Source organism: Fukomys damarensis, unplaced genomic scaffold (assembly GCF_012274545.1).
Source record: "Fukomys damarensis isolate Sample0158 unplaced genomic scaffold, DMR_v1.0_HiC HiC_scaffold_39, whole genome shotgun sequence".
Taxonomy (NCBI): domain Eukaryota; kingdom Metazoa; phylum Chordata; class Mammalia; order Rodentia; family Bathyergidae; genus Fukomys; species Fukomys damarensis.
In genome coordinates, this window is record NW_022900951.1 from 88,500,500 (window position 1) to 88,522,959 (window position 22,460).

Consider the following 22,460-nt stretch of genomic DNA (forward strand, 5'->3'; position numbering starts at 1 on the left):
CCCCACCCTGGCCCGCGCCCGCGCTTTCAGAATGCCTACCCTCTAGGACTCTCCGGGAACCTGCTGCATTTCTACCTGCAAAGTGAGGGCAGTAGGGTCCCTAGAAAGCTGTAGCTCCTTTCCTAGCCACACAGCCCCACATCTGGGCTTTGTCTCTCATCTCCCTTCTAGCTCTCTCTGGGAAAGGGAATGCAAACTCTGCCTTTCCGGATGCCCAGCTGGTACCCCAAGCCCACTTTTTCCCTCTCCATTCTCAGAACAACCCTGAGCTCTAAGAAAGCTCAGCTTTACTTCCCCCTGTCGCCTTAAAGCCTTGAGCACACTGTTAGAGCCTGAATACAGCTTCAAAAAAAAAGCCAGTTCCATCCCCTCTGCATAAATGGCAGAGTTTGGCCATTGTTATTCCTCTGAAGCTGCCTTAGCTGTTTATTGGGAGTCCTAGCACCTCCCCTCCTAGGCATTACTGGCCAAGTCCCTGGGGACACCCAGCAAGACAAGTTCTCCTGCTGTCCTTAGGTCCCTTAGCTTTGAAATGGCCCAGTATTCTGGAGAGTATTAAGTTTTTGTATTGGAGCAAGGCATTGGAGGGGAAAAATTATTGCTTTGGAGGATTAAGTATTTATCTGTGTGTGGAGGAATGGCTGGAGTGACGCTTTCTCCTTTATATCTTTTAAGTGCTTCAAGAACTGTTTGGAAAGACTGGCCAAGGGGGTAGTTGAACATAAATGACTTGACTCTAGGACCCGTCTACCTTTCTTCCATTCAAAAGCAGTTTTATTGTGATCCAGAAAATTGTAATGTACAAATTCCCCAAAAGAGAGATCTCTATTGTGATTCAGCCAGTCCCTTCTTTGGCATAAAAATATGTAGGATTGAGTGGCTGTGAACAAAACTTTGGGAGCAGGTGCCTCCCCTTTTCTGGTAAAACTGCTGTCCATCTGAGGCTTCCGTACAGAGTCCACGATACACCCAGGAACAGTGCACAGGCAGAAAGAAAGCCCTATTCTTGCGAGTTGTTTCCATCAAAGGACCTATATACAGTGCAATTTTCTTGAACACATAGGATTTATGCTTGTTTCTGAATTTTGGTGCTTTCTTAGTGGATTATAGATTACACCAAAATTTCTCAATCTGCATCAACACTATCATGTTCCTGCCATATTCTCTAATCTCTTCAAATAAAAAGTACAGGAAAGTTAAAAGTACTGTTCAAATGTCAGGCATTGTTATGTGAATTCCAGGACAAACCTACTAGAGGATCTCCTAGTTCAATTAAGAATGAATTTAGGTAGGGGCCCAAGTTTTACCTGGGTTGCTTATTAGACTTGGGGCTGGGCAGCTCATCTTCTCTATATATGGAAAATATTTCAGCTTTCTACTTGGTGGCTGAGGAGATATTTTGTCTGTCTGAAGTCTCTGAGTAGTTTGCAGCCAGAGGCCACATCTGCAAAAGTGGCTCAAAGTGAAAAATGGAAGCAGCTATCTGAATAGTATAAGGCCCGATCTACCCATCTTCTAGGCTAGGTTTACTCACAAGGCCTGACCTATTCAAACACCATGACAGGTTGTCTGTCAACATACAACAAAGATTTAGAAATTCAGGTATATTCTTCTTACAGCAACAATAGATGCTATACGTCCATCAGAATTTCGTGTAGAATCGCTGATGAAGAGACTGATATGAGGAACCTAGAGAGTGGGGTTTCTATACTATTATTAAGCAGGGTTTCTCAACCTGGACATTAATGGCCATGATGCCTTGTTAGGAGGGCTATACTGTACATTGCAGGATATTTAGCAACATTATTGCCCTCTCTACACTAGCTGACAGAAGCAACCTGCCCCTCAGCTATGACAAATAAAAATGTTTCTACATATGGCCTAATGTCCCCTAGGAGGCAAAATATCCCCTGCATTGGGAACTACTGACATTTAAGGTATTATCACACTTTAAAGGTTATATTTTACTTTAGTTCTACCCACAAGTCATATCAGAATTTATACTGGACAGAATCTCAGAAAATATGAAATATTTGTAAAAAGAGTCCTCACAAATTAATACACTGTGATAAATGGTAGAATTCATTGTTATACATTGTCACCTCTTCATTACCATCTAACTCTTGTGGAGCACATACTATGAGTAGGGTGTGATTATAGCAAAGATTTATAAGGATCTTTAAGCCTTTAATACACTAAGAGACTAGGCATCTTTATTTCCCTAAAGGGAAAGGGTTTCTGATCTTCACAAATAACCAATTACCAGATTGAATTCAATCTGGCTTTTCCTAATTTCTATCCTATTTGTCCCAAAAGAGTGATTTACTCTTTAAAATTTTGCCTTAAAGAGATTACTCCTTTTCCTGCTAATTATTATACTTTACATGAAATTTCTTGTAACTTCTCTATATGTGGCACTTATGCCTTAACAATGTGCAGCATGGAAATGGCCACAGTTCCACAAAGACTGTAATAATATATTAATAAATTGAATGATTGAAGGTAGGTTTTTGGTTTTAAGGAAGTAGTTTCTAATTACTTGCATGTTAGAGAAATTTTCAACAATGGCAAAGGAAATTTAATGGGATGTAACAAGAGGTGAATCTTAAAATACTATGGGGTGTTGAAAAAATGTCTTGGTGTGATTATGGGTCTTAACACTCGGTACTATCTCTGCCTTAGGAAGTCAAATAACACTAATGCAAGTTGCAGAATCTTTCTCAGAAATACATTAAAAGAAAATGCTAAAAGAAGTGTCAAATATATGTTCAAAAGCAGCCAAGTGAGTGCCTGCCTTACAAAATAAGCTTCCAGGGAACCAGAACTCCATCAGTTTCACTTGGTTTGGATAACTCCTAGCCCAATATCATGAAAATCTAGCAACATGTCATTTGTAAAGTTCAACATAAAGTACAACAATTAACACATTCAAACTTAACACATTGGTAAATTATGATGTTCTTACTAAGACTAATAATTTATTTAAATAAAAGTTTTGCAGGAATTGGGCACATGAATAACTGTAGTTGAAAACAAGTACATTTAAGCTTTTCTATTAGAATAGGATGTCTATAATCAATACATAAGCTATTAAATTAAGAAATGATTAATCTTAGCAAAACAAATATAAACAGAAACACACTGCATAGATTAGCTAAAGACTTCTTTGAGCTCGCCATTATTAGGAATTCAAGTGGAACTGGCCCTGAGCAAATTTGTAAAGTGGAGTTATAGATTCACAGAATATGGAATTGCTGAGACAGGCCTTTTATGAGGTTACATGGTAATGACAGATGCTCTGTGACTGATCCTTTGTAAGACCTTAGGAAGGTCAGGTGTAGTCTTCACTCTGTATTCCTTCTTCCCAGTTTATTAAAATCTGCTCTTATGAAATTGCATGCTCTGTCCTAATCATTGTACTGGTGTGTTCACTCTCCCAGGAGTAGCTTCTTTTCAGCCTATTTTTTTCCAGTTATGGAAAGAAGAGCTTTATCCCTTTAGTAAACTCAGAAGGTTAAAGCATGAGTGGTATATCTTTGAAATGAAGACTTCCAAAGGTCTCTAAAATTACAATGTCAGGACTTGAAAATCTGGAGGGGAATAGGACTAGGGCAGCAAATTTCATTTTGTATGTCTCTTCAGGAATGGACAATTTTTTTATATCAGGAAGGGCTTGGTGAAAAAATGAAATTTTAATTTGAATATTTCTTTTTTGGAGAACTTGTTAGCAAGGATAGCTTAGGAGCTGTGCTTTTTTCTCCATCAAAGCCATAATTCCATGTGCAGAGAACAATAAAGTACTAGCTATTGTAGGTTCCTGTAGAGTGGGTTGTGATAGAGAGTGTAGGTTTTGAAGTCAGACAGACTCCAGATCTGTGTTTCATTAGTTATGGAAATTAGGCTACATGAACCTTGGTTTTCTTATCTCTAAAATGTGGATAACAACTCACAGAGTTATTTAGTTGGATTTAATTAGGTAAGACATAAACCTAGTATTGTACCTAATATATGGCAGTGGCTCAATGATTATCAATTTATTTCCTTCTCTTTTTCTCCTTTATGCATTGAGATGATTCACATAAGATAAAGTGAATGATCTTAAAACTGTACAATTTACTGGCATTCAATATTTTCATGGTGTTGTGCATCCTTCATTTCTATCTAGTTCTAAAACATTTTCATCAGCCTAAAAGATCCTGGATCCATTAAAGAGGCAATCCCAATTCCTTCCTCCTCCAGCCACTGACAACAACTAATGTGCTTTCTGTGTCTGTGGAGTCAGCTATTCTGGATATTTCATATAAATTAAGGAACATAATTGTTGTCTGGCTTCTTTTCAAGGTTTATTTATTGGTAGCATTTATCAGTATTTTGTCCCTTTTTATTATAGAATAAGATGTCATTGTGCAGGTATATATTTTTGTATTATCTATTTATCAGTTGTTTGTAGGCTATTTCCACTTTTTGGCAATTACGACTAATGCACCTATGAAAATTTGTATACAAGTGTTTTTTAGTACTTATTTTCAGTTCATGTTGGTGTATTCTAAGGGGAGAGACTGCTAGATTATATGGTAAGTCTACATTTAACTGTTTGATGAATGACCAAATTCTTTCCCACAGAACTGTATCATTTCATATTTGCACCAGAGATGTACAAACATTCCAGTTTTTCTACATCCTGGTCAACACTTGTCCTTTTTGTTTTTAATTTTTTTTAGATTACAGCCATCATAGTGGGTATGAAATGAAATCTCATTGGAGTTGTATTATTTTATTGAAATTATTACATTTTATTGATTCTAAGAAGTATATTTTTCCTCATTTTAATATTTCTAGAATTCAGACATTATATGGTGGTGTCTTTCACTAATAATGGCAGTATTTTTCATTCACGGTACATAAAATAACAAGTATATTTTACAATTGATGATGGTTAGATTTTTTGGAATACAATATATTTCTTTAATTTTATTTTATTAGTATATGTTTGCAGTACATGAAGTTTATATTCATCTTAGGGAGTAGGTACATGTGCATAGAACATATTGATTCTTTTTTTGTTCCTGTTCCTTCCCCACCTACGTCTCTCCCTCCATCTCTGCATCCACTTTCCCCATTTTCATTGTTATTATTACTATTATTATTATTTTAGTTCATAGTTATGACATAATGATTATATTCATTGTGGGTATTTGGTATATGCACATGACACATTTTAAATCTTTTTACTTCCTTTTTCCTTAAGCTCTTCCCCTGGTTCTCAATCTCTTGGACACATTCCCATATGCAAAAGATCTACTTTCTTGTTTCTTTCCATCAGTTCTTTATTTTGCTCTTGATTTGTACTTTGTCTTTCTCAAATAAGAGATACTGTATGGTATTTAAGCTTATGTCTCTGAGTTCTTTCACTTGACCCTATATTTTCCAGGTGCATCAATTTTTCTACAAATGTCTCAAATTTATCCTTCTTCATAGCTGAGTAATATTTCATTATGTTTAAATACATGCCACATTTTCTTCATCCAGCCACCTGTTGATGGACATTTAGGCTGCTTCCAAGATTTAACTATTATGAATTGTCCTGCCATAAACATGGGTATGAATATCTTGTTGCAATATGATGGGTTTAGTTCTTTTGAGAAGATGCATGGGGAGGGATAACTGGATCAAATGGAATTGCTAATTTTAGTTCTTTGAGAAATCTCCATATTGATTTCCATATTGGTTGTATTAGTTTACATTCCCTTGAACAATGTTGAAGGATTCCTTTTTCACCACAGGCAAACCAGCATTTATTTGTTTCCTTGATGATTGCCATTCTTTCTTTTGTAAGATTCAATGTTAGCATTGCTATAATTCTCATTTCTTTAATGGTCAGAGATGTTGAATGTATTTTTATAATGTTTAGTGGCCATTTGTACTTCTTCTGAGAAGTGTCCATGCATTCCAGTTGCCCAATTTTTAATTGGGTATTTTATTTGGGGGGGTCTAACTTTATTTTGGGGGGGTTAACTTCATATATTCTAGATATTAGTTCTATGTCTGAGGAATAGCTGTCAACATTCTTTCCCACTGTTCAGGTTTTCTATTCACTCTGTTGATTGTTACTTTTGCTGTGCAGAGGTGTTTCAAGGTTTGTCGATTGTTGTTATTTCTTGTGCAATTGGAGTTCTATTCAGAAAGTCCTTACCTACACCTAAGACCTCAAGTGTTTTACTTATTTTATCCTCCAGTAGGGTCACTGTTTCTGTTTTAATGTTTAGTTTAGTACATGGGGAGAGACATGGGTCTAGCTTTAATCTTTTGCATATAGATAGCCAATTTTCCCAGCACCATTTGTTAAAGAGGCTATCTTTTCTCTAACATGTGTTTTTGGCCCTTTACCAAAGATCAAAGAGCTTAATGTGTCGGGGATTGTTTTGTATTCTTTGGTCTGTTCCTTTGATTTACATGTCTGTTTTTGAGCCAGTACCATTCCATTTTTAACATTTTACTTTGAAGTATAACTTGAAGTCAGGTATCTGCTTTGTTCTTGTTGGCCAGGATTGCTTTTGCTATTCCGGATTTCTTCGGGTTTCACATTAATTTTAGGATTATTTTCTCCAGTTCTATGAGGAGTGATACTGTTATTGTAATTGGGATTGCATTGAATCTTATCTATCATTTTTCAGAGTATCGTCATTTTGACTATACTGGTTCTGCCTATACAGGAATATGGTACATCTTTGCACTTTCTGATGTCCTCTTCATTCTCCTTTTTCACAATACAGTACTTTTCATTGCAGATCTTTTTTTACTTCTTTAATTAGGTTAATTCCTAGGTATTTCATTTTTATGCTATTGTGAATGGTATTGTTTTCCAATTTTTTTTCCAGTAAGTTCATTATTGGTGTACAGGGATGTTATTGATATGTGTTGAATTTCTGCCCTGGTACATTGCTGAATTTGTTCTCTAGGATACTTTTAGTGGATTTTTTTGGCCTCTTTTAAGTAGAAGATCATGTCATCTACAAAAAACAATACTGTGGCTGCTTCCTTTTGTATATGTATCCCTTTTATTTCTTTTTCTTGGTGGCTCTAGCTCTGGCTAATTTTATTTTTAAAATAAAATATTTTTTTCTCATTCTCCATCCCTTTTAGCCCCCTCCCCTCCCTATGTACAAAAGCTTTGTTTCCATTTTTCCCATTTTCATGTTTTCTCTTGTCCTTTCTTTCGCCCTCTGTTTTCCCTTGTTTCACTTCCCATTTGAACATTTTCTTTCCATTTCCCAATTTCTGTGATACATTTTAATCCTTATTTCCACTTTTGGTTTCTCATACCAGAGAAACAATGTGGTATTTAAACATGAGTGTCCAATTTATTTCCCTTAAGAGTATGTTCTTAAGGTCCATTCATTTAGCTATAAATGCCTGAAACTCAGACTACTTTATGGCAGAGTAGTACTCCATTCAATATAAAAACCACATCTTCTTTATCTATTTGTTAGCTAATGGGCATTTGAGCTGTTTCCAAGATTTAGCTATTACAAAGTATGCTGCTATAAACATGGGTGTGCGTATATTGCTGTGGTATGATACTTTTAATTCTTTTGGGAAGATAGTAAGAAGAGAAATAACTGGGTAAAATGGAACGCCTAGTTTTAGTTTTATGAGAAATCTCCACACTGATTTCCACAGTGGTTGCACCAGTCTACACTCCCACCAACAGTGGAGAAGGGATTCCTTTTCCCCACAGCCTTTGTTATTGGTTGATTATTTTGATAGCAGTTATTCTTTCTGGAGTCAGATGGAATATCAGTGTTGTTTTAATTTCATTTCATGAATGGACAGAGATGTTGAACATTTTCTTCATTTATTTATTCACTGTTTCTATTTCTTCATCTGAGAAGTCTTTTCAATTCAGATGCCCACTTTTGGATTAGGTCTTTACATTTGGGGGTGTGCTCTGATTGTTTTGAGTTCTTTACATATTCTAGATAAAAATTCTTTATCTGATGAATAACTGGTAAATTTTTTTTTGTGCTATGGGTTGTCTCTTCACGCTGTCCATGGTTTCTCTTGCTGTGCAAAAGCTTTTTAATAAGATGAGTTCTCAGTTGTTGATTCTTTATAGCATTTTCTGGTCTGGTTTTTGTTCATGAAGTCTTTGTCTACTCCTATGTCCTCAAGCATTCTACCTCTTCTCTCATCCAGTAGATTTAGTGTTTTAGTGTATTATATTTAAATCTTTGATCCATTTCAATTTAGGTTAGTGCATGGTGAAAGATATGGGTCTAGTTTCAATCTTAAGCATATGGAAAGCCAGTTTTTCCAGCACCACTTATTAAAGAGGCTTTCTTCCATGAAGGTGTTTGTCTCCTTTGTTGAAGATTAGGTGGCTGAGTATGTCTGAAGTTGTTTCTGCATCTTCTAGTCTGCTCCACTGATCCTCAAGTCTATTCTTTTGCAATACCATGATGTTTTTATCACAGTAGCTTTGTAGCATATTTTAAAGTCAGGGACTATGATGCCCCCTGTCTTGTCATTGTTGCCCAGAATTTCTTTGCTATTCTAGGTCTTTTCTGGTTTCATATGAATTTTAGGATTGTTATTTCTAATTCTGTGAGATATGCTGTTGGAATTTTAAGTGGGATTGCATAAAATCTGTATAACAATTTTGGAAGTATGTCTGGCTAATGTTTTAAATGCTGTGTTTTGCATCAATGGTAATAATGAGCATCCTTTTCTTATTCTTGATGCTATCTGGTAAGCTTTCAGTTTTTCCCTATTTAATATGGTATTGGTCATTGTTTTGTCATTTTTTTTTTAGCAGACTCAGGTAAAGGCTATCTATATCAGTCCCGTTAAGGTTTTTTTTTTTTTTTCATGAAGAGGTGTTGGAGTCTGTGTGTTTTTATGTGATCATGTGATGTTTGTTCTTAGTTTTGTTTTATGTTGTGAATTACACATTGATTTACATATGTTGAACCATCCTCATAACCCTGGGATGAAATGTGCTTGATCATGATATATGATAATTTTGGTCTTGTGTTAAATTCTATTTGCCAAAGTCTTATTAAGAATATTCGTATGTAGTTTTCTTTTCATTCTTTTTAATTAATTATTTTTTTGGGGTACCAGGGATTGAACTTGGATCCTTACACTTGTGAGGCAGACGGTGGTACCACTAAGCCAAATCCCCAGACCTAGTTTTCTTTTTAAAGTGGGTCTTTGTTTAATTTTGGGATCAGAGTGATGCTGGTTTCCAGAAATGAGTTTGGAAGCACTCTATCCCTTTCAACTGCATTGATGAGTTTGAGGAGTATTGGTGATATAACATCCTTAAAGTTTTCATAGAATTCAGCAGTGAATCCATCAGGTCCTGGACTTTTTTATACTTGGTAAATTTTTTTTATTACTAACTCAATGACATTGCTTGTTTTTGGATTGTTTTGAATTTCTATATCTTCTTGGTTTAGTTTCGCCAATTTGTATAAGCTTAAGAACCATTCCAATATTTTAAGATTTTCTGATTTTTTTAAAAAGATAAATTTTAGCACAATTTATTTTGACTTATTTAACAATAATTATTGTAGTACATTGTTAATGATAGAAATGGTAAGCAGATTACTTAGGTGATTCTAATTTCCATTAATATTATATAGCCATTCCTATGGTTTAACTCTTGTTACTCAAGACCTACAAGGAACATCTTTTTTTAGTTTTTGTATTGTGAGGTGTATGTGTAGCTAATATCTTCTTATCAATGCAGAAAAGAGCCAAGACGACCCAAGAATTTTGCTACTTTCTTTTGTTTTTCCACTATGGCCAAATGAACTCCATTTCTTATATGATTTCCCGTTGTCCCTTTGTCCTTTCTTTTCCATGCCTCCACATGGCTGGACTGGTGGTAGGCCAGCATGATACAGGCTACTGTCAAGGCTTCTTTGGGTAGTACCTATGGTAACAGCCTCTTTAGTACTGAATAAAAGAGTATTTTATGTCCATTGAAGTATAAAAGACTATCCTCAATTCTTAAAGTGTACTGAACAAGTACTGTTAGGTAATCAAAACCTGCACATGGAAAGAAATCTGCCCACCTAAATTTTGGTTACAAATGAGTTACATATGCTATAATGGAGCTTCATACCAGGACAAGAAAAGTTTTAGCCTTTGTGTCTCATCAGGCTTTGTTGAAAAACAGAGATCTGGCTTGTTTAGTCCCCGTGGCTGTCTAGTTCTCTTCAGAGGGATCTCTGCACAGATTCCTGTCCCATCTGGACCCTTCTCTATTCCTATCAGCAATGTTCTTTCTCCTCCAAGCTCAGTTCTAGGAGCTACCAATGCCCCCAATTCTTGGTCCCAATGTAGACAGAGAGCATCTGTTTTCTCAGCTGTCAGGGGAAGACATGTGAATAGGGCTGTCTTGGGAACAGAGATAAGGTTGCAGAAGGTGAGTTCATCCCTCTCCTATCGATTCCGTCCTTTAAACAATACTCACAACTGCTCAGTCTGCAGTTTGTCTCTAATAACGATCATGTGCTCTGTGGATAAAACAAACTTCAACAGGATAGACCCTGTGGATCAGTCAGGAATGCTCAGTTCTGTAGAATCAGATTTAACTTCCATATCGACTGTGTTGTGTCCATAAAAGCAGGCATATCTCCTGGAGCTCTTTAGCTTCCCATCCCCCAAAGCAGAGTACAGAAGTGGATTCCAATTTGTTAGAAAGCAACTTTACGTAGTAGCTACTAATCATTGTCTGGATTTTGACAATGTCTTTTGTGATTTTGGCTTTTTCATTTCTAATTGCATTGATATTTCTTCTCACTTTTTGTAAGTTTGGTTAAAATTGTGCCTATTTTGTTTATTCTTTCAGAGAGCCGGCTCTTCAATTAATTGATTCTTTCTCTTGCTGTTTTAATCTCAATTTCATTAACTTCTACTTTGATCTTTATACTTTTTCTCCTAAAATTTGGTTTGAGCTTGGATTATTGTTCTTTTTCAAGTATATTGAGGTTCATAACAAGGTTATTTATTTGAGCTTGCTCTATGTTTTTTTAACGTGAGCATTGATTGCAATAAGCTTCCCTCTTAGGACTGCTTTTCATAGGTTTCATAGATTCTGTTGTGTTGCACTATTTTTTATTGGATTTCAGAATTGTTTAATATCTTCCTTGATTTCTTCTGTGTTCAGGAGTGTGTTATTAAGTTTCAAGGTGTTTCTAAATTTTCTGTGTTTTTTTCTGTGATTTATGTCTAGTTTCACTGCACAATGGTCTGTAGCAAACATGAGATGATATAAATGATTTCATATTTATTTAAGCAAGATTTATGGACTACTATGTGGTCTGCTTTGGAGAAAGGTCTATGTACTGCAGAGAAAATGTACTACATTGTAGCATGGTAGAACACTCTAGGTATCTATTAAGTTCATATGTTCAGGGGTGTGGTTCAGTACTGACATTTCTTTTTAAACTTTTTGTTCAGTTGATCTGAATCAATTGAACAGTAAAGTGGTGTATTGAGGTCATCCACTAAGATCAAGTTAGTATTCGTTTGGTTTTTTTATGTCTCACAGTATTGATGTTATGAAGATAGTTACTCCACCATTTAGTGCATATATACTTACAAGTGTTATCACTTTTTGTTGGATCATTCCCTTAAGTAGTATATAGTTACCTTCTTTGTCTCTTCTGTTCAGTTTTAGCTTGAAGTTTATTTTTTCTGTGAGTAAAATTGCTATCCCACTTGTGTTTAGGATCCTGGTGCATGACATATTGTTTTTCTTTCCTTCTTTTTTAGACTAAGGATTTTCTTTTGAGATCAGATGAATTTTTTGAATGCAAAAGCCTGTTGATTCTATTTTTTTTGCACCAATCTGTCAATCTATGTCATTTAATTGGGTAGTTAAACCTATTAATATTGAGAGTTATTACTGAAAGTTGTTTATTTATTCCTATCATTGTACTCTTTTTTCTGCTGATGACTCCCTTGTTTATCTTTTTTTCTTGTTTTGTTTATCTATTTGTCTTGCTTGATGTTTTCATTCCATCTGGACTTTTGGATTTGTTAGTTTTGTTGTCTCTGAGTAAGATATTCCTGAGTCTATTTTGAAATGATGGTTTGGTGGTCATAAATCTCTTCAGAATATTCCTATTTCTCCATCTATTTTGAAAGAGAGTTTTGTTGGATGTGTCAATCTATACTGAAAGTTGATTGCTTTTAGGGTTGAAATATTTAACTCCAAACTTTTTTGTCCTTTATATTTTGTCTTGAGAAGTCTACTGTAATTCTAATTAATTTACCTTTATATATAATATTTTATTTTTCTCTGACAGCTTTTAAAATTCTACTTTTGGTTGGACATCTCTCATTTTAATTATAATGTCATGGAGAGCTTCTTTTTTGTTGTAGTTGGTTGGTGTTTTGTAAGCCTCACTTATCTGTATGTTGAACTCTTTCCTTATACTATGGAAGTTTTGTATATATTTGGTACCAGGGATCGAACTCGGGACCTTGTGCTTAGGAGGCAGGAGGCAGAACCACTGAGCTAAATCCTCAGCCATCTGTAAATATTTCTTTTTATTTTATGTGTGCTATCTTCTAGATTCTCTCTAACCTCAGTTAACTTTCCATTGGTCTTAGTAACATTTATTAGCTGTTGAATGACTTTTCTAGTTCTCTTATAATTTTTAAGGATTCTCTGAGTAATTGCATTATTTATCCTTTTGTCCTTGAGCTGAGAAACCTTGTCTTTACATTGATTATTTCTTCAATTTATTAGTCCTATACATTTTTATATCTATTATTTCTGTCTGATATCTTTTTGTGGTAAATTTTGGTAAAATTTTAATACATGTTGTGAACTGTTTTGCTCAGCTCTTCCAATTTTTTTGTTTCTTCTAAGTCCACATGGTCATTTTTATAATTCCATAAACTTTTGGGGCATGTCCTCATTGAACTAAAGTTTCTTTAACTCTTCTGGAGTCAATTTGTAAAGGTCCACATATTATGCTTGCTTTCCTCTCTAGTGGTGCCACCTTGCTAGAGTTGGGAGACCTTGGGAGACTTTTGTTACTTAATTTTCCCATGATCTTGTATGTATACAGTTGTATTTAGGTTTTTGTTTTTCCCTTTTTTGGTGTTGAGCATTGAGGTCAAGTAGGGTGAGGAAAGGTTGTAATTGATATAAATATATCTTTTTGGTACAATTGCCTTCCAGTGATATTTTTTCAGCTTTATTGGTCCAGAGACAGTATTTAGTTTAAGTTGTTTGGACTCTGTCCCTGTATTTTGAGGAACAATTACTTCTTGTTACAATAACATCACCAGATTTGATCATACATTGCTTATATGTGATAAACCTTGCATGTATACTTTCACCTTTTATCAATACTATTTGCAGCCCATATTCTATTGTTATTAGTAATTTTGTTATGTAGAAGGAAAAGTGAAGAGAAGAGGTGGAGGAATGAGTGAAAAAGGAATGTATGTCTGTAAAGTGCAAGGCAGATAGGAACAATAATAATGGGTGAAAAACTTAGATATGGGGTAAGATTCTGTTGGAGGTCTCTTAGTTGAATTAAAGGGATAATGCTGAGGGTTTTAAAAAGATATTTGTGGGTCCAATGATAGGATATAGGATGAGGGAAGTGTACTTTGAGATTGAGGAAAGCTATGATATTGTTGGAACCTATTGATATAGTTGTGCCTCTACAAAGTGGAAAAGCAACAATGGGAAGACAGAAAAGTAAGATGAGGAAGAGCAAAAAAGAATAGAATACAGAGGGCAGAAAGTTAATACAAAAGAAAATAGGAGTGACTGAGAGCAGAATATAGTGAACTAAAAACTTGAGAGAAAGAATTTACAAAGAGGGAGAAATTAGTATGTAAAAATGAAAATAGTATTTCTATGGAAGCTTGACCTGAAGAAATTAAATAGGGAGTTATAAAAAGGGAGAGGAAATAAATGCCAACTAAATCAATGAAGGCAGTGTTGAAGGGAAGGCACGGGAATGGGGAAAAATAAGAACTAAGATTGATTATATAAAGGTACAGATTTCCGACAATGAATGTCATTATATTGTATGCATTGAATGTACCAATAAAATTAATTAAAAAAAAGAAAAACCCAAAAAGCAAAAAACAAAGCAAACAAACAAAAAACTATGGTGGGACCTCAGATCAAAGTGATTCACATGTGATTACTATGCCAAAAAGCCTAAGTGTTCACACAATTCTCTTCTTGCCTTATTTGCCATTTGATAGATGCTGATTTGATCTACATGTATAATTTTTTCAATTAATTTTCTGTTTCAGGCTATAAGTATGTCCTCCACTGCAGATTACCTTTGGCTTTAGTGAATCCTCTCTGAATAACTTTGACATGACTTCTCTTCTAGATAGCCATGTTAGATCTCCCTCTTTGGAGTTGTTACATGTGTTTTTCTAAGGATTAATGATTTTAAACATTCTTTCACGTACTTCTTACACATTATATAGCTTCTTGAAGAAATGTGTATTCAAGTGCTATTCCCAGTAAGAGAATGGTTGACTGTCCTTTACTTGTTCAGTTTAATTGTTCTTTATACATTTTGAATACTAGACCACTATCCAACATATGACTTTCAAATATTTTGCTCATTCTGTAGATTATCCTTTACTTTCTTGATAGGATCCTCTAATGCACAAATATATTTAATTTTGATGAAGCCTAATTACCTGTTCTGCTTTTGTTGCTCATGCTTTGGTGTCATTTTTAAGAAAACATAGCATAACTCAAGGTTATGAATATTTATCCCTGTTGTCTTCTAAAAATATTATGGCCTTAACTTCTATATTTAGGCCTTTTGTTTGTTTCAGTTAATTTTTGTTTATCATATGAAATAGGGGTCTAACTTCTAGTTTTTGCATGTGGATATCTATTTGTCCCAAAATTAATTGATGGAGAGACAACTGGATGATCTTGGTACCTTAAAAAATCATAGACTATATACACTTAAGGATCTCTTTCTGGACCTTCAATTTTATTCCTTTGGTTTATGCCTGTCCTTATGTTGGTACCACATTGTTTTGATTAGTTAAACTTTGCTTTTTTTGTTGTTGTTGTTGTTTTGGTGTCTTGAGACAGGGTTTCCCTAAGTAGTTTAAGCTGGCCTTGAACTCACTATGTAGCCCAGGCTGGCCTATACCTCACGGCAATCCTCCTGCCTCAGCCTCCCGAGGGCTGGGATTATAGGCATGCACCACCACATCCAGCTGCATTAAAATTTAAAATTGGAAAATGTGACTCTTCCAGAGCTGGTCTTTTTCTTTCAAGATTGTTTTGACCATTTGTGATCCCCCAATTCCATATACATTTGATGATCAGGATTTCTATTTGTTAAAAAAAGGCCAGTAGAATTTTATAGTGATTACATTTAATCGGTAAATGTCTTGGGAAGTATTTATATTTTAACAATAATGTATTTAAATCCATGAGACATGATGCCTTTTTATTTATTTAGGTCTTCTTTAATTGCTTTCAGTAACGTTTTATAGTTTTCCATGTGTACATGTTATACAACCTTGAATTATTTTGTCTAAATAATTAACTTTTATGCTATTTTAAATTAAATCGTTTCCTTATTTTCTTTTTAAAGCATAACTGTTATTTTTATGTAGATCTTTCATGGTATAACTTTGCCAAATTTCTCTATTTGCTCTAATATATATTGTGCAATTTTTAGTACCTTCTGTACACTAAAATTTGTCATAAATAGAGACCATTTTACTTCTTCTTTTCAAGTTTGGGTGTCATTTACTTATTTTCATTTCCTAATTATTCTGTTTAGAACTTCTAGTACATTGTTATATGGAAGTAAAAGATGGGCATCCTTACCTTATTCCTGATATTAGGGAGAAAGTTCTCAGTTCTTCATCATTGAGTATGATACTATAGTGGGCTTTTCATTACTGATCTTTATTAGATTGAAGAAGTTCCTTTCTTGTCCCTAATTTATGTGATTCTTTTAACCATGAAGGGTTTTCAGGTTTGTCAAATTATTGCATTATTTGAAATGATGCCGTGTTTTTCATTCTATCAATTTGTATTACATTAGGTGATTTTAAATATTGAACTAATGTTATATTCCTGGGGTAAATACCATTTACTCATGATTATAGTACTTTTAATATGCTGTTGTGTTTGCTTTACTAGAATTTTTGGGGGGCTTTGGTATCTATATTTATTATGGTTTGGATCAAGAATGAAAGGTAATTGGATCATGTGGGTACTATACTCATCAATAGATTCATCCACTAATGAGTTCAGTAGCTGAATACACTGTTATGAGATATGGCCTGGTCAGAAGAGGTGGTTCATTGGAATTGTGACCTGGAAGGGTATATATCATGCACCAACTCTCATTTTAGTCACTATGATGTCAGAAACTTTTCCTCAGCTATGCCTCTCTGCTATCCTGTTTTGGCCTTGTAGACAGCTGACCATGAAATCAAAGTAAACTTGTATTTAAGTTGTACATGTGTTTTTTTTGTTGTTTTTGTTTTGGTTTGGCAAAAAAAGTGACTAAGACAATATTCATAAGGGGTGTTGGTTGATAGTTTAATATATTTGGGATTTCCTGTTCTAGCTTTGGTATCAGAGTAATATTGTACTTATCAGATTATTTAGAAAGTATTTCGTCTTATTCTATACTTTTTGAAGAGTTAAACAGTGTAGAAAATACCTGCAGATGTGGTGGAAAGAGAAAAAGAGCTACAATAAGAAGTGGAGCCTACAGATACAAATGAGTTGCTGCAATATAATAATCAAATATTAATGGATGTGGAGCTGCTTCTTAGGATGAGCAAAGGAAGAGATGGACTCTCTTTCTGGTAAAGATGCTTTGAGGTGCAACCTCCTCTTGGTGAAGATGCTTTGAAAACTGTTGAAATGACAACAAAGGATTTAGACTATCGCATAAAGTCATTTTCACTATTTTGATTCTTCCTACCCAGGAGTGAGGGATATCTTTCCATTTTCTTATAAGCTCTTCGATCTCTTTTTTTCAGCGTGCTGTAGTTTTCATTGTAGAGGTCTTTTACTTCCTTTGTTAGATTAATTCCAAGATATTTTACTTTTTTAGTGCTTTTGGGAAAGGAATTGTTTCCCTAATTTCTCTCACACTGAGTCTGTTATTTGTGTACAAGAAGGCTATTGATTTTTGAGTGTTGACATTGTATCTAGCTACTCTACTAAACTTGTTAATTAAATCTAGAAGTCTTTCATCAGAGTTTTTTGGGTCTTCTACATAAAGTATCATATCATCAGCAAATAATGACAGTTTAATTTCTTCCTTTCCTATCTTTATTGGTTTTATTTCTGTCTCTTGTCTAATTGCTGTGGCTAATGTTTCCAAAACTGTATTGAACAGGAGTGGTGATAGTGGACATCCTTGTCTCATTCCTGATTTTAGTGTGAAGGTTTTCAGTTTTTGACCATTTAAAATGATGTTGGCTGTTGGTTTTTCACTTGATCTTAGCCAAAAATGCCGAGAAGTGATTGGCTGTTGGTTTTTCATAGATAGCCTTTATCAAGTTGGGATAAAGACCAGCTATTCCAATTTTCTGTAGTGTTTTTTATATCATGAATGGGTGTTGAATTTTGTCAAAATCTTTTCTGCCTCTATTGAGATGATCATATGGTTTTCATCTTTGACTCTGTTAATATTGTGTATTATTACATTTATTGATTTATGTATGTTGAACCATCCTTGCATCCCTGGAATAAATCCAGCTTGGTCAAGGGTGTATGATCTTGATAACCCTGTATTCTGTATGACAGTATCTTATTGAGGATTATTGCATCTATGTTCATTAGGGGAATTAGCCTGTAGTTCTCTTTTTTTGTAGAGCCTTTCCATGATTTTGGAATCAATGTAACATGTGCTTCCAGGAATGAATTTGGAAGCATTGCTTACCTTTCAGTTTCATTGAAAGGTTTAAAAAGTGGTGGTGGCAATTGTTCTTCTCTAAATATTTTGTAGAATTCAACAGTGAAGCCATCAGGACCTGGGTTTTTCTTTCTGGTGAATTTTAAATTACATTTTCAGTTTCACTGATTGTAATTGAGGTGTTTAGAATTTTTTTGTTTTCTTTGTTCAACTTTGGTAATTCATATATATCCAGAAATCTGTCCATATCTTTTGTTTTTTCCATTTTATTAGAGTACAGATTCTTGAAGTAGGTATTGATGATCCTTTGGATTTCTGCTGAATCTGTTATGACTTTACCTTTCTCATTCCTAATTGCATGGATTTGAGCCTTTGCTTTCCCTTTTTTATATGGTTGGCTAAGAGTTTATCAATTTTATTTATTCTTTCAAAAATCAACTCTTTGATTCTTTGATTTTTTTGCATCATTCTCTTAGTCTTGATAACATTGATCTCTGCTTTGATCTTCATAATCTCCTCCCTTGTATGAGTTTTGGGTTTGTCTTGCTTTTCTTTTTCTAGACACTTAAGATTCAACATTAGGTTGTCTATTTTAGCTCTCTCTGTTTTCCTATTGTGAGCATTCTCTGCTATAAATTTCCTTTGCAGAACTGCTTTCACTGTGTCCCATAGATTCCTGTATGTTGTATTGGCATTATCATTTATTGGTAAAAACTGTCTAATTTCTGTTGTGACCCACTGGTTTTTCAGGAGAGTGTTATTCAGTTGTCTTGTGTTTGTGTAGTTCTTGCAGTTTCTTTTGTTATTTATCTCCAGTTTAATTGCACTATGGTTTGATAATGTACATGGGATAACTTCAGTTCCTTTGCATTAACTTAAACTTGTTCTATGAACTAGTATGTGGTCTCTTTTGGAGAATGACCTGTGTGCAGCCAAAAAGAATACATATTCTGATTTTGTGGGCTGGAACATTCTGTAGACATCTGTTAATCCCATTTGTTCAAAAACTTGGTTCAGTTCCATTATTTCTTTGTTGATTTTTTGTCTAGATGACCTGTCTAATGTAACAGTGGGCTATTGAGGTCCCGCACTACAACTGTATTAGTGCTTATTTGGTTTCTGATATCCCTTAATATCTGTTTTGTATAGTTATGGGCATTATTATTTGTTGCATATATATTTATAATTGTGATCTCTTCTTCTTGGATTGTTCCCTTCACAAGGATGTAGTGACATTCTTTGTCTCTCTTAATTAGCTTTGGTTTGAAATTTACTGTGACTGTAAATACACCTGCTCTTTTCTGGGTTCCTGTTGCATGGAAAACTGTTTTTACTTTTACTTTCAGTTTATGAATTTCTTTTTTAACTAGGTGCTTTTCTGTTATACAGCATATTGTTGTATTTTGCTTCTTAATCCGTTCTTCCAGTCTACTTTTTTGATTGGTGAATCGAGGCCATTAACATTGATGGTTATAACTGATATGTATTAACTTATCATCATCATGTTATTTTCCTGTTGTTGGCTCTTTTTAATTTTTCCATCTCTCCCTTTAATTTCTTGCATTGTATGATGGGTTTGCTCTTTTGTGCTCATGGAATTGTGATCTTCATTATCCTTTCAGGCTATTACTTAGAATTGTATGGAGTGCTGATTTGGTATTCATGAGTTTCTCAGGTATTCTTTGTCATAGAAGTATCTTATTTCATCATCAACTTTAACTTTGAAAGATAATTTTCTAGGATACATGAGTCTAGGTTGGAGGTTTTTTAAAAATTATTTTTAGGGCTTGAAATACCTCATATCAGGCTCTTCTTGACTAAAGGTTTGTGTTGAAAAGTCTACCGTGATTCTGATGGGCTTTACTTTGCATGTGATTTGTTACTTTTCTCTAACTGCTTGCAGTATTTTGTTCTTCTGTTAGGTTTTCAGGATCTTGATTATTATATGTCTATGTGTAGATTTTTTTGATTATGGCTGTTTGGAGTCTTACATGCCTCACTTGTCTGTATGTCAGATTCTTTTGCTCTGTTTGGGAAGTTTTCTGTCATTAATTTTCTGAAGTTTTAAAAAAATGTCATTCATACTTTCTCCTGCTTTTTCATGGACTCCTATCAGTCTTATATTGTTCTTCTTTGCATCATCTAGGAGCTATTGGATTGATTTTTCATGTTCCCTAACTATTTTTAAGATATCTTTCTTTTCATGGTCACTGACTGCCATCCTGTCTTCTTTATCTGATATCCTGTCTTCAGATTGACTCAGTCTGCTATGTATACTTTCAACAGAGTTTTAACCTCCTGGATATCTGTTTGAATCTGTTTCATGGGTTCCATTTCTTTCCTTTGTTGGGCTTTCATGGTTTCCATTTTTTTTTCCTATGCTGGGCATGCATGGCTTCTATCATGGTCCTGAACTCATGTATTTTTTTTTATCTGTTTCTGTTCTAGAGTCTCTAATCGTGCCGTTCATTCTACTTACCATCTCTTTAGTTATTTCTGTTTTGAATTTTTTTGGACACTCATTCATCTCTTTTGTTACTTTTTGTGTTATCAGTCCAGGGTGTACAGATGGTTGATTATCACACTTTTCTAACTCCTTTACTCTAGAATTTGCCTTTCGTGAGCAAACACTCTGTGTTTGTGCTTGAGCTTTGCTTGACTGTCTTCTCATTTCTATTTTTGTTGTTGGTACTGTCCTCGGTGTGATAACTGTTAAAACATCAACTTTCTTTTATAGCTTGTTTTTAGATTTTGAGTCTCTAATGACTCTGAGGCAATGTCTTTTTCATTATACCAAGAAGGACAACTGATTAAATTATCGCAACACCTTAGCCCAAGGGATACAGTCAGCAACACAAAAGCATCAAGCATAGCTTAGAAAATAACAATTTGTGCTAGTTATTAATCTATCACCTTTTACTGTGTGAATTAAATCCAAATTGGGGCTGAAGCTCAGGACAATAGATTTTATGACCCCTCTGCAGTGTGACTCCGAGTACTAGCACAGCCAGTAGGCCAGAGGTGTGCTGAGTTGAGGGGCCTGTGGGGGTGCTACAGGTACCTGCATGGCTCTGCCTTTCACTTGTCTGCTGCTGAGGTCTGGGGCCTGAAGCAGGAGTTCCAGACTAGCTCCACACAGTTCTGCCTTTTATTGGTCTGCTGCCAAGGTTGGGGGGCTGGCGTGAGGGCTCTAGGTTAGCTCCACGTGGCTCTGCCTCTTACCTGTCTGCCGGTGAGGTCAAGGGCCTTGGGTGCAGGCTGCAGTCTCGCTCCACACATTTCTGCCTCTTGCTGTTCTGCTGCCAAGATCAAGGGGGCTGGGGTGAGGGCTGCAGTCTAGCTTCACACCTTTCTGCATCTTGCAGGTCTGCTGCTGAGGTCGAGGGGGCCTAGGTGAGCACTGTGGTGTAGCTCCACATGGTTCCACCTGTTACCACTTTGCTGCTGTGGTCGGGGGGGTGGGTGCGGCTACTGGTGCATGGGCTTTGTAATACACTGAAATGGGGCCATGTCTCTCCAGGGCCCTTGTTGCCTTGTTGCTCACTTCCTACTGAAGTATGTCAAGTTGTTGTGTGTGTGTTCCCTCCACCTGGGGGGCCCTTCAGTTTGGCCAGCTAGGAGAGAAACATCTTTATTAGGACAGTCATCCCAGAGGCTGCCAAATTTTTTGTACACAGTTATGATTACTTGGCAAATGACAGGATCATGGAAAAGTCTGAGTGTCACCCAGGCACCATATCCTCAGCTGTTCTATTCTTGCAGTGCTCAGCATCCCTTTCACAAATGGCTCAACTCACTGAGAAAATTTGTCAAGAGAGAAGCTAGGAATCATGGGTTTGCCTTTAGGTGCATTTTTCTTCTCTATCGGGAAAACTTATAGGAAGTTATTCAACTGCTTCTCTAAATTTGTTTTTTGCACCAGCATGGCAGAGCTCAACAGCGCCCCCAAAGCTGTTGAGTGAAAACTCACTTCTGTATAAATACTGCTCCTGATCACAGAAGAATGTGGCTAAGATTACATCATTTAACACCAACAAATGCAGTTGATGACCTGCCACTGTCATCTGGCCAGGTTGCCTTGGTTATTATTTAGTCTCTGCAGCTCAGTTTCCTGGCCTGCATGATGGGAGGATGGTATGCATGTCATAGAGCTGCTGTTATGAAGATGAGTGTTGACTCTTACACAGTACTATTTTGATTTCTAAGAAAACATCCACAGGCATTTTTGAATTATTATTTCTCAGAGAATAGAGGGCTAAGGAATAAATTGCTGTCTTCAGACTTTTGGAAACATACAAACTGAATTCTAAGATGTTCTTTAGTTTCTCTGAAGGGTGTAAAAAACTGGCATGTCTTGTTACAGATAAGACAGGGGCTGTATCTCCAATAAAGTATTTTAAAATAAAGGTCTAAACATTGTTCTTTTAGACATAATGCTATTGAACATTGTGCACAGGAAAACAAAAGAAATTCATGTGGCTCACTTTATTGTGATTTTCCCTTTATTGCAGTGGTCTGGAACCAATACTGTAATATCCCTAA

General features: G+C 35.4%; 1 protein-coding gene across 1 annotated transcript in view; it reads left to right on the forward strand.

The window, feature by feature from the left end:
• Rtl4 (retrotransposon Gag like 4) overlaps positions 1–22,460 on the forward strand; it is a 558,658-nt gene that overhangs the window by 98,864 nt on the left and 437,334 nt on the right.